Below are 10,267 nucleotides of genomic sequence, written 5' to 3'. Positions count from 1 at the left end.
TCTCTGTGTCATTTAATCCATGTCCAAATGTCCCTGTGGCCAAGCTCAGGCCCGTGGTGGTCCAGGGTGACAGAGGGGTGGGCAGGAGCAGTGGACAGGGAACCTCCTGGGGCCCCAGCCTGGGAGCCCAGGTCCTGCCCATCTTCCCACATGTGAGTCTCCCTGGGAGGGCCCTGGCTGGCCCCACCTCTACCCCAAAGGGACAAATGTCCCCAGGAGGCTTACAGCCTGTCCCTCCCTGGGCCACCCAGGGACTCCAGGGCCTAGGAGTCAGGGTGGGCTGAGGCCCTAGTGGAACCCCTCCCAACAGGCAAAGAGGTGACAGCCCCCAGCGGGAAGCGGAGCCCTGAGCCGGACTCTGGGCAGGGACCCCACGTGGCCATCAGCCCAGCCCACTCCCCCGTGGAGCCGGGGAGAAGCTGCACAGGCCTCCTCAGGCCTGCAGATGGGACAGAAAGGTTTGTCCTTGAGCAGCCAGAATGGCGCCTGACACAGGGGCCCCAGCAGGGACAGACTTGGGACAGCATGGTAAACACCAAGTCCCAGGAGCACAGTGAAAAAATGGTGCGCAGGCGCAGTGGCGCTCACCTGCAGCCCAACCATTTGGGAGGCTGAGGCAGGAGGATGGTGGTCTGAGGCCAGTTCAGCAATTTAGTGAGGTTCTGGGTAACTTAGTGAGACCCTGAGTCAAAATTGAAAATTAAAAAAAGAAAAAGGGGGTAGGGATGAGGTGCTTAAAAAAAAAAAAAAAACAGTTAAATGTTATGTGAATTTCACCTGAAGTTTAAAATAGCACTGAAGGAGGCACCTGGGCTCCGGGAGGGCCCCAGAGTGTGAAGCCAGGTCTCCGTGAACGCCGCACCCTGGGCGCCTCTCGGTCTCACCTCATCTGTCCCTTCATGTCCTCATGAGACCTTCAACTTGAGCCCTGGAACTCTGCAGGGCTCCACAGGCCGCCTGGCAGGTGTCCACGGGCCCAGCGGGAGCTGCCTCCTGCTGCATCCCCTGGACAGGGAGGGGCCTCTTCCCAGCTCCGGCACCATCAGGCAGGGAGGGACAGGGATGGGGCCAGAGCCAGCACCTGAGCTGGGAGGCAACTGATCAGAGTTTGGCAGGAGAAGGCAGAACATTCCAGGAAGGGGGACCTGCCACAGGGAGCGGCCGTGTGACCCACATCCTAGTTTCTTTCTTATGAAATAGAGGAACCACCCCGACCCCAGCACAGTCAGGTGACATCGGAAGGAACACTAACGCCTCGGTTCATTCCACTGCTCTCCACACAAGCGCCGTCAGCAGCTCCTTGGTGTTTGGGGGGGTGGACAATGCCTGTCAAAGAGGTCGCCTGCTGGGCGCTGTCGCCTGCTGCTCCTGTAATCCCAGCCACTCGGGGAGGCCGAGGCAGGAGGAGCGGGGATTTGAGGTCCCAGCCTGGGCCACTTAGCGAGACCCTCAACTTAACAAGAACCTGTCTCAAGTTAAACAACAGGAACTGGGGACGCAGCTCAGTGGTAGAGCCCTCAATCGCCAGTACTCAAAAAAAAAAAAAAATGCTGCCCTGGTTTGGGGTCATCAGAACCAGACCCTCGCAGTGACTGCGGGGCACGGTCATCTGGGAGAAGATCACAGGGGCCCTGCGGGGGCGCCAGGGAGCGGGCCGCGCTGGCAGACCTCGGGGAGGCACCGAGCTCCCACCCCAGGGCGCTGCGCAGCGGTGTCCACCCGATTCCCATCAGGCTTTGGCTGAGGGCTGCTCCACGCTCCTGTGTCCCGGGAGGACACACCGCTGTGGTCTCCGGAGGCCCCGACAGGGTCACGGGTACCTGCCTTCAGCAACCTGCCTCCCGTACCCTTGAATTTAGAGGAGGCGCAGCCCACCTGCTCCAGCTGAGCGGCCTTTATCAAAAAGGAGCCGGGCGCAGTGCGCATGACAGTAATCCTGGAGGCTGAGGCAGGAGGATCTCGAGGCTCTAAGCAACTCAGTGAGATTCTGTCTCTGAAGAAAATACAAAATGGGGCTGGGGCTGGGGCTCAGAGGTCGAGGGCCCTGAGTTCCATCCCCGGTTCTCTTCTCCTCAAAAAAAAAAAAAAAAAAAAAGACATTTGCCCACATTCTTTGTGCTTAAGAGGAGTTTGAGGGGCTGCGATTGTGGCTCAGTGACAACGCGCTCCCCCGGCGTGTGTGAGGCACTGGGTTCGATCCTCAGCACCACAATAAATAAATTAAATAAAGGGCCTTTGAGGGCTGGGGTGGAGCTCGGTCGCTCCAGGTTGGACCCGGGGTCTCCTCTGCCATCTCCCCTTTACTTCTGCATATAACATCTGAAAGTGGCCGAAGGGAGCCGGGGTCCTCTGTGCTGGTGACATTTAACTGACACCATCCCGAAGGAGCCTGATCAGTCCAACAAGGACCTGTCTTGGTCTTTTTTGTGTTGCTGCAACGGAATGCGTGAGACTAGGCAATTTATAAAGAGGTTTATTTCTCACACTTCTGGAGACGGGGAACTCCAAAATCAAGGGGCTGGCAGCTGGCGACAGCCTACCTGTCATGGCATGGCATGCCACAAGGCATCATTTGGGGGGAGAACAAAAGGGAAGACACCAAATCCATTCGCTCTGGTCCTGGCCTTAATCCACGTGTGAGCACTGAGTCCTGGAGGGCTCATCCGCCCTGAGGTCTCATCTCTCCACACTGTTGTGGGGGCGGGGGACGAAAGTTTCCAACTCATTCAGTCGCAGCAGGGCTGACACACATCCTGTTGTACTTTTCAAGACAGAATTCTTAGAGCTGACATAAAAGTTTCAGGGAGTCCTGGTTCTTTTTTTTCTACCAAGCACTGTCTGTGTGGCAATAGGGATGGTGATGCTGTTGAATACAGGGGACTTTCTAACAGTCGTTTTGTACTCATGAAAAAAAAAATTCTAGATAATATATTTTGGGTGAAATAAATTTAGAAGGCCATTATTTTTAGGATGGTTCTACTAAGTTGAACCTCTTGGCTCAAATATGTGCAGATACATTTCCTAGAACAAAGGGAGCAAGAACCAAATAAGTACACCTTGATAGCCAAGCACATTGTCTTTCCCTGACTTATAAGTCCTATCAGATGTATCAGTCAGCTATTACTGCATAACAAATTATCCCAAAATGTAGCGGCTGAGCTCATGGCAGCCAAAGAGCAGAGAGAGGGGCAGGGAGAGGCACCAGGGACAATGTGCAGTCCCCACAGGCGGGCCCCCCAGTCACCACTTCCTCCACCCACAGCCCACCTGTCTGTAGTTCCGGCCCCTCCAGTCAGCCACTTGCATTTCAGGGGATTAACCCACCGCTGAGGCTGGTCCTCAGAATCCAGTCACCTCCCCAGAGCTCCACCTCTGGACATGGGTGCACCAGAGACCAGGCCTTCAACGTGGGATTCTTTGAGGACATTTTACACCCGAACTATGACAGTTCCCAGAGTTTTATATTAATGTTATTTAGATAAACAATCTGGGCTGGGGATGTGGCTCAAGCGGTAGCACGCTCGCCTGGCATGCGTGCGGCCCGGGTTCGATCCTCAGCACCACGAACCAACAAAGATGTTGTGCCGCAGAGAACTAAAAAATAAATATTAAAAAGTTCTCTCTCTCTCTCTCTCTCTCTCTCTCTCTCTCTCTCTCTCTTTAAAAAATAAAATAAAAAAGATAAACAATCTGTCAGGGCACGGTGGCCCACTCCTGTCATCCAAGCGACTTGGGAGGCTGAGGCAGGAGAATCGTGAATTTAAAGCCAGACTTAGCAACAAACAGCAAAGAGCTAAGCAGCCCAGTGAGACCGTGTCTCTAAAGAAAATACAAAAAAGTGCGGCCCGGGTTCAATCCTCAGCACCACATATAAAATAAAGATTTTGTGTCCGCCGAAAACTGAAAAATAAATATTAAAATTCTCTCTCTCTTAAAAAAAAAAAAAAAGGCTGGGGACGGGCCTCAGTGGTCAAGTGCCCCGAGTTCAGTCCCCAGTACAAAAATAAACAAACAAACAATCTGTCTATGGGGTTTAGAGGTGGGGACCTTGAATAGTGATTAGATTAGACTAGATCAGCTGCCGTGATGTGATTGAATCCTGGTGGCTTTCTAAGGACACAGAGAGAGATCAGACAGACACACACACACACACACACACACACACACACACACACACACACTTACACCATGATGTCTTGCAACCTATAGAAACTCTCAACAGAAACTGTGCTGTGCTTCTTGAAACTTGTATCTCAGAACCATGAGCCAAAATATAAATCTGTTTTCTTTATCAAGTAGCCTACCTCAGGTATTTTGTTATAGCAATGAAATGCTGACTAATCTATGATTCTACTGGGTCCTTCCCCCTCTAGGTCTCTCACAAGGCTCCAGTCAACCTTTGGCTGGGTAGGATCAGCCCAAGCTGACTTCCTGGTTGCTGGCAGGATTCGGTGCTCTGTGGGCTGTTTGGCTGAGGATCTTCTTTCCTTGGTGACTTTGGGCCAGAGCCACTCTCAGTTCTGTGACACATGGTCCTCTTTAGGGGGCAGCTCATTTCAACAAAGCCAGCAGAAGAGTCTGCCAGCAAGATGGAAGCCGTGTCTTCCTTCTGTAACCTGACAACGAAGTGGCACCGTGTTGCCCTTCCTGCACTCTTTGGGTTAGAAACAAATCTCTAAGCTCAACCCACAGTCAAAGGTAAGAGAATTACATAGGCCTAGGGGTCACATGATTTGGGGGATCATCTAAGATGTGACCTAATGTCTTGTAAATTTTCTGGTCTTTCCTAAAGAGAAACGAAGAGGTCAGACAGGTGGGTAACAAGACAAGAAAACAGTGCTTTCCTCACAGCATGAAAACCTCCGTGAACCAGCTTTCCACTACTATAACAAACAGTTGAGAAAAATCAACTTATAGCAAGAACAGGTTTATCTTGGATCACAATTTTAGAGGTTTTCAGTCCATGGTTGGCTGGCTCTGTTGCCTGTGGGAGGCCCATGGTGGGAACTGCTGGGGAGCAAATCCAGCCACCTCCTAGCCAGGGACTGAAGGAGAGAAGAGGGGCTGGAGTCCCACTGTGTCCAGGCACACCCTCCTGTGACCAGAGTCACCCACAGGCCCTATCTGTTACAGGTCCCACCACCTCCTCCCAGTGCCAAGCTGGGGACCCAGCCGCTAACATATGCGCCCTGGGGGCCATTCCAGACCCAGCTGTAGCCACGGCTATCTCCAGCCCAGGTTTCTGAGCCGGCAAGAAGGTGCAGGACAATGAGGAAATTCAGGACGGGGTGAGACTGAAAATGTCAAATGTCACCAGAGACGCCGTGCCAAGGGAGCCCTCCGTCCCTGTGGCTGGCCAGAGCACAGGTGGTCTTCTTGGCTAGAGCCGAACGTGGCCCTCCCCCAGGAGCTTGTATTTCCACTCTGGGGGGCTCAGTTTTCCATGCGGTGACAAAATACTTGAGATCAACTCAAAAGAAGGACAATGAAGCCAGACGTGGGGGGCACCCTGTGATCCCAGCTCCTCGGGAGACTGAGGCCGCCTGGGTGACTCAGGGAGACCCTGTTTCAAGTTTAAATGAAAAAGGGCGAGGGCGGGCGTGGTTAGTGGTAGAGCGCTCACCTGCACAGATGAGGCCCGGTCCGTGCCCAGGACCAGAAAAAGAAAGAAAGAAAATAGATTTATTTTGGGGTCGTGGTTTCAGTGGCCATGGTCACGGGCCCTGTGGCTTTGGGCCTGTGGCAGTTCAGTGCATGGCAGGAGTCCGTGGTGGAGAAAGGAGGTCACCTCATGGCAGCTGGGAAGTGAAGAGATGAAGAGTCGCGGTCCCCATGTCTCCTTCGAGGGTGCCCCTGATGGACTAACTCCCCTCCACCAGTCCCAGCCTCCTAGAGACCAGCTGCCTCCATAACATCATGGCCTAGGTCACATGGGCCTTTGGAGAACATTCCAGACCTGAACTATAACACTACCCAACAGGAACCAGTGTGTAGTCCTCAAAAGACACATACAGGCTGGGCGGGGTGACACACGTCTGCAATCCCAGCGGCTCAGAAGGCTGAGGCAGGAGGATCGCAAATTCAAAGCCAGAAGCAGCAAAAAGCAAGGCACTAAGCAGCTCAGTGAGACCCTGTCTCTAAAATATATACATACACATAAAAGGGTGGGGATGAGGCTCAGTGGTGAAGCAGTGGCCAAAAATGGTCCAGCCAAAATGTCCATCAGCAGGCAACTGGATAAGCAGAGTGAAATTATGGATGAATTATGGATGAATGTCATGGACATAATTTTGAACAAAATAAGCCAGGCACAAAAGAGGCTTTATTGGGGAATTACAATTATATAAAGTTGAAGAACTGGGGGAATGTTTGGGGGTGCAGCTGAGTGGTAGAGCACCTGCCTAGCATAGGCAAGGCCCTGGGTTCCATCCTAGAACTGAAAAAAATTAAAATAAAAAAGAACAGGCAGAGGCCAGGCGCCTTGGCACCTCCTGAAATTCCAGCAGCTCGAGAGGCTGAGGCAGGAGGATCGTGAGTTCAAAGCCAGCCTCAGCAAAAGCAAGGCGCTAAGCATCTCAGTGAGACCCTGTCTCTAAATGAACTACGAACTAGGGCTGGGGACAGGGCTCGTTGGTCGAGTGCCCCAGAGCTCAATCCCCTGTACCAAAAAAAAGAAAAAAGAAAGAAAAAATCCTAGGGGAGCTGGGAGCTGTCTGTGCACTGTGGAGAGGACAGCCAGGCAGCCACTGCACAGGGCACCAGCTAGATAGCAGTGGGGCCAGTACTGTCCCTCCAGATGCCCTCTCAGTCCCCAGGCCCCTGATGCTGGCCTCTGAATAAACAAGAGGAAGAGGCGCTCTGGCTTCCTGGACAGAGGGTGGAGGCTGCTGGTGGCCTTAGCAGACCACATGAACTCGGGCAAGAACTAGGAGAGCTGCGGGGACCAAGCCCCGAGCAGGCCAGGCGGGTTCCACGGACTCTCCAGCCCCAGAGTCAGATTGTCCCGGGGCTTGTCAGGGCTCAGAGGGACGGGAGTTTACAAGGTGTGTGGCTGTGTGGAGGTGACCGGTCCAGTTCCATGGGAACAGATGGGTCGTCCAGAGGCCCCGGTCACACGGACACCCTGAAAAGTGATCCGGGGCTGGTTTCGGGGCAGCTGGGACAGAAACCAGAGAAAATAAATGGCCTTTGCTTCCCAGTCGGATCGGATTCTGTGGTCGGCGCCAGAGCAGCCCAGGCGACACCTGGTAGGTGCCCTGCTAGGTGCTCCAGAGGCCCAGTTCCCGCAGCAGTGGGAGGTTCGGTGAAGGGGTGCCCTGGACAGCTCAGTGTCTCCCCTTCTGACTCCCCACCGCAGACTCACTCGTTGGCCAAGCCAGAGCGAGGGCTCTGCTGAACTCTCTCCTGACCCCCGACTTGGCCCCGTCGACCTTTGACCTGTCTAGCCCAGCTATCAAGAATCTGGCGAAGTCAGTGGAGAAAGCATCTGCTCCCACCCTCCAGCCCCCCTCCATGTCTCCCCGAGTCATTTCCCACCCATCGCCCCGCACTCAGCTCCTTGGCTATAACCCCCACTCGCTCTCGCATTCAGAGTAGAGCCCCAAGTCTCTCTATGGCCGTGGTCTTCCACGGTCTTGTTTATCCCTTTTTATTTTCTTAAGCCGGGAATTGAACCCAGGGGAGCTTAACCACTAAGCCCTAAGCTCTCGCTGAGTTGCTCAGCGCCTCGCTAAATTTGGCTGCGGTTGCTTTGAACTCGCGATCCTCCAGTCTCAGCCTCCGGAGCCACTGGGATTGCAGAGGTGTGCCACCGCTCCCGCCACCGGCTTGTTTATCAGAATTAAATTCAACATCCTCGGACCCCAGGACCGGGCCGGGACCTCCCCTCTGACCCACCCCACCCGCCGCAGCTGCGGGTCGCTCCCTCCACGCGTTAGCCGAGTGCGGGACCCCAGTTCCCGGGTGGGCGGAGCGTCGCCGCAGGAGCCCCGCCTCCGCGTGGCCATTCTGACCAATGGGCGGTGAGCAGGCGTTTCCGCCGCGGGAGTCTGACAGGCTCTGGAGAACCCGAGCAGGGCTCCTCCGAGGCAGCCCCATCTGGCGGGTGCCTACTGCACCACAGCCGGCGGCGAGCCGCAGCCCCTTAGGGTGCAGTGTGCGTGAGAAGTGGGCCTTCGTCTCTGGACAACTCTGGCAGATGTTTGTGACTGCGGAAGGCGGGACACACCGAGGCTCGGGGGCCTGCAGACCAGACAGGCAAGCAGCCGAGGAAGATCACACCGTGGGAGAAAGGGGAGTGACCCTGGGGCGGCTCATTTCACAAACGCAGGCCTCCTGACCCTCACAGAATCTGAGTTTGTGAATTCTACTTGCTGAAGTTTATAGTTTTCCCTGGGCATCCTCAGGGAACTGATGCCAGGACCCACAGGATTCCAAACTCCACTCCAAATCCCTTATACAGGGCTGGGGATGTGGCTCAAGCGGTAGCGCGCTCGCCTGGCATGCGTGCCACCCGGGTTCGATCCTCAGCACCACATACCAACAAAGATGTTGTGTCCGCAAAGAACTGAAAAATAAATATTAAAAATTCTCTCTCTCTCTCTCCTCTCTAAAAAAATTAAAAAAAAAACAAATCCCTTATATAAAAGGGTATAGCGTTTGCTTGAAACTACAGCACCTCCTCTGAACTTTACATCATCTCTAGACAGTTGCATTTAATACAATGTGATTGGAGCAGTTGTTATATATGGGGAGGGGGCACTCTACCACTGAGCTACATTCCCAGCCCTTTCTATTTTGGGGGGGCAAGTTCTCACCAAACTGCTGAGGCTGACCTCTACTTTTAGTCCTTCTGCCTCAGCCTCCCAAACAGCGAGGATTTCCACAAATATTTTAGATCTGTGGATAGTTGAATCCATGGGTGTAGAACCCATAAACACTGAGTCAACTGTACTTATAGTCACCTGGTAGGTTCCGTCATTTGTGGACTGCTGAGAGCCATTAGCCAAGTAGGTATGACAATTTCCTTGCCAGCATACCCCATCTTGCTTAGAGGAAGGACTCGTGGAAATGAACTTGCCTTGGACATTTGCAGTGATATTGCATGTATGTTTGAGAAAGGTGACCCTGCTCAAGGACCAGGGTGGATCCGGGTTTAAGGAGGATCCTACTGGATTAGGGCAGATCCAGGTTTAGGGTCTATCCTGCTGGGAATAGGGAGTATCCAGATCCTTGGGTTTAGGGCAGTTCCAGGTTTAAGGTGTAGCCTGCTGGGAATAGGGCATATCCTGCTGCCTCAGAGTATTTGGGATTCAGAATGTGGATTTGGCCAGAACGTGAATTTCCCCAGAACGTGTGTAGAGGCCGGTGTGAGTTTGGGAATAAAGAATTGCTGTTTGAATCTACAAGGCTGTGAGTGGCTGGTGATTTTGTGCCCAGCCAGACTGTGGCAGTGGACAGGCATAGATGCACAGATTTCCGGCAGGAGCTGACCAGGGCCATTCTGCCTTCCTGTCTTAGTGCCTACTGTGCACAAGGGTCCTGACCGGGGCCTGTGTGCTGCCACCTTTTGTGCACTGGGGGGCTTTTTCATCGAGATATCACTATTGCACCCCCACGCGGCATAATGCTGAAATGCTATCTATCTAAAGATGCTGCTTTACTGAGAAAAGAACCGGTGGCTTTGCCCAGGCATGTGTGACAGTCCTGCAGGCCCCGAGTTCAATGCCAAGGAATCTATCACATACAGTAAAACGTCTTTTAACAGAAACACCCGCAAAACGAAGTTATGCATTGATCAGCTGATGAAAATGTTGTGCCCAGGGGATGGAAGGAACCTCCCTGTGTCCCCCAGAAGTGATGCTCCAGTATTTGCTAAATCAGTTTCTATGGCAACTTCACAGAATGTAGCTAGCGAGAATGAGAATTGATTGTCTCCAGTGCCTTGAGTGCCTGAGGGCTAGGAGAGGAGGCCTGACCATCCCCTGCCTCCGCGCCCCACTGCAAGTTGTAGATAAACATTGGCCTCCCCCTGGGCTGACAGAAGGCCAGTGACATCACGCACAGGCCAAGCTAGGAATGTGGCCATCACCATATCAACAGCAGCGCTGTTAGTTACAAATCTACAGTTGGGGCTCACCCCTTCCCTGAGCCTCAGTTTCCCCCTCTGGCGAAGGAAGCCTCCGCCATGACATCACCCACTTGCTCAATGGCTGCAGCTCCATATGCCTGATGAGGACTTGGGGCCAAGACCAGGACACACAGCAGG

The sequence above is a fragment of the Ictidomys tridecemlineatus genome, chromosome 2 (genome assembly GCF_052094955.1).
Source record: "Ictidomys tridecemlineatus isolate mIctTri1 chromosome 2, mIctTri1.hap1, whole genome shotgun sequence".
Lineage (NCBI taxonomy): Eukaryota > Metazoa > Chordata > Mammalia > Rodentia > Sciuridae > Ictidomys > Ictidomys tridecemlineatus.
This window is presented reverse-complemented; position numbering follows the sequence as displayed.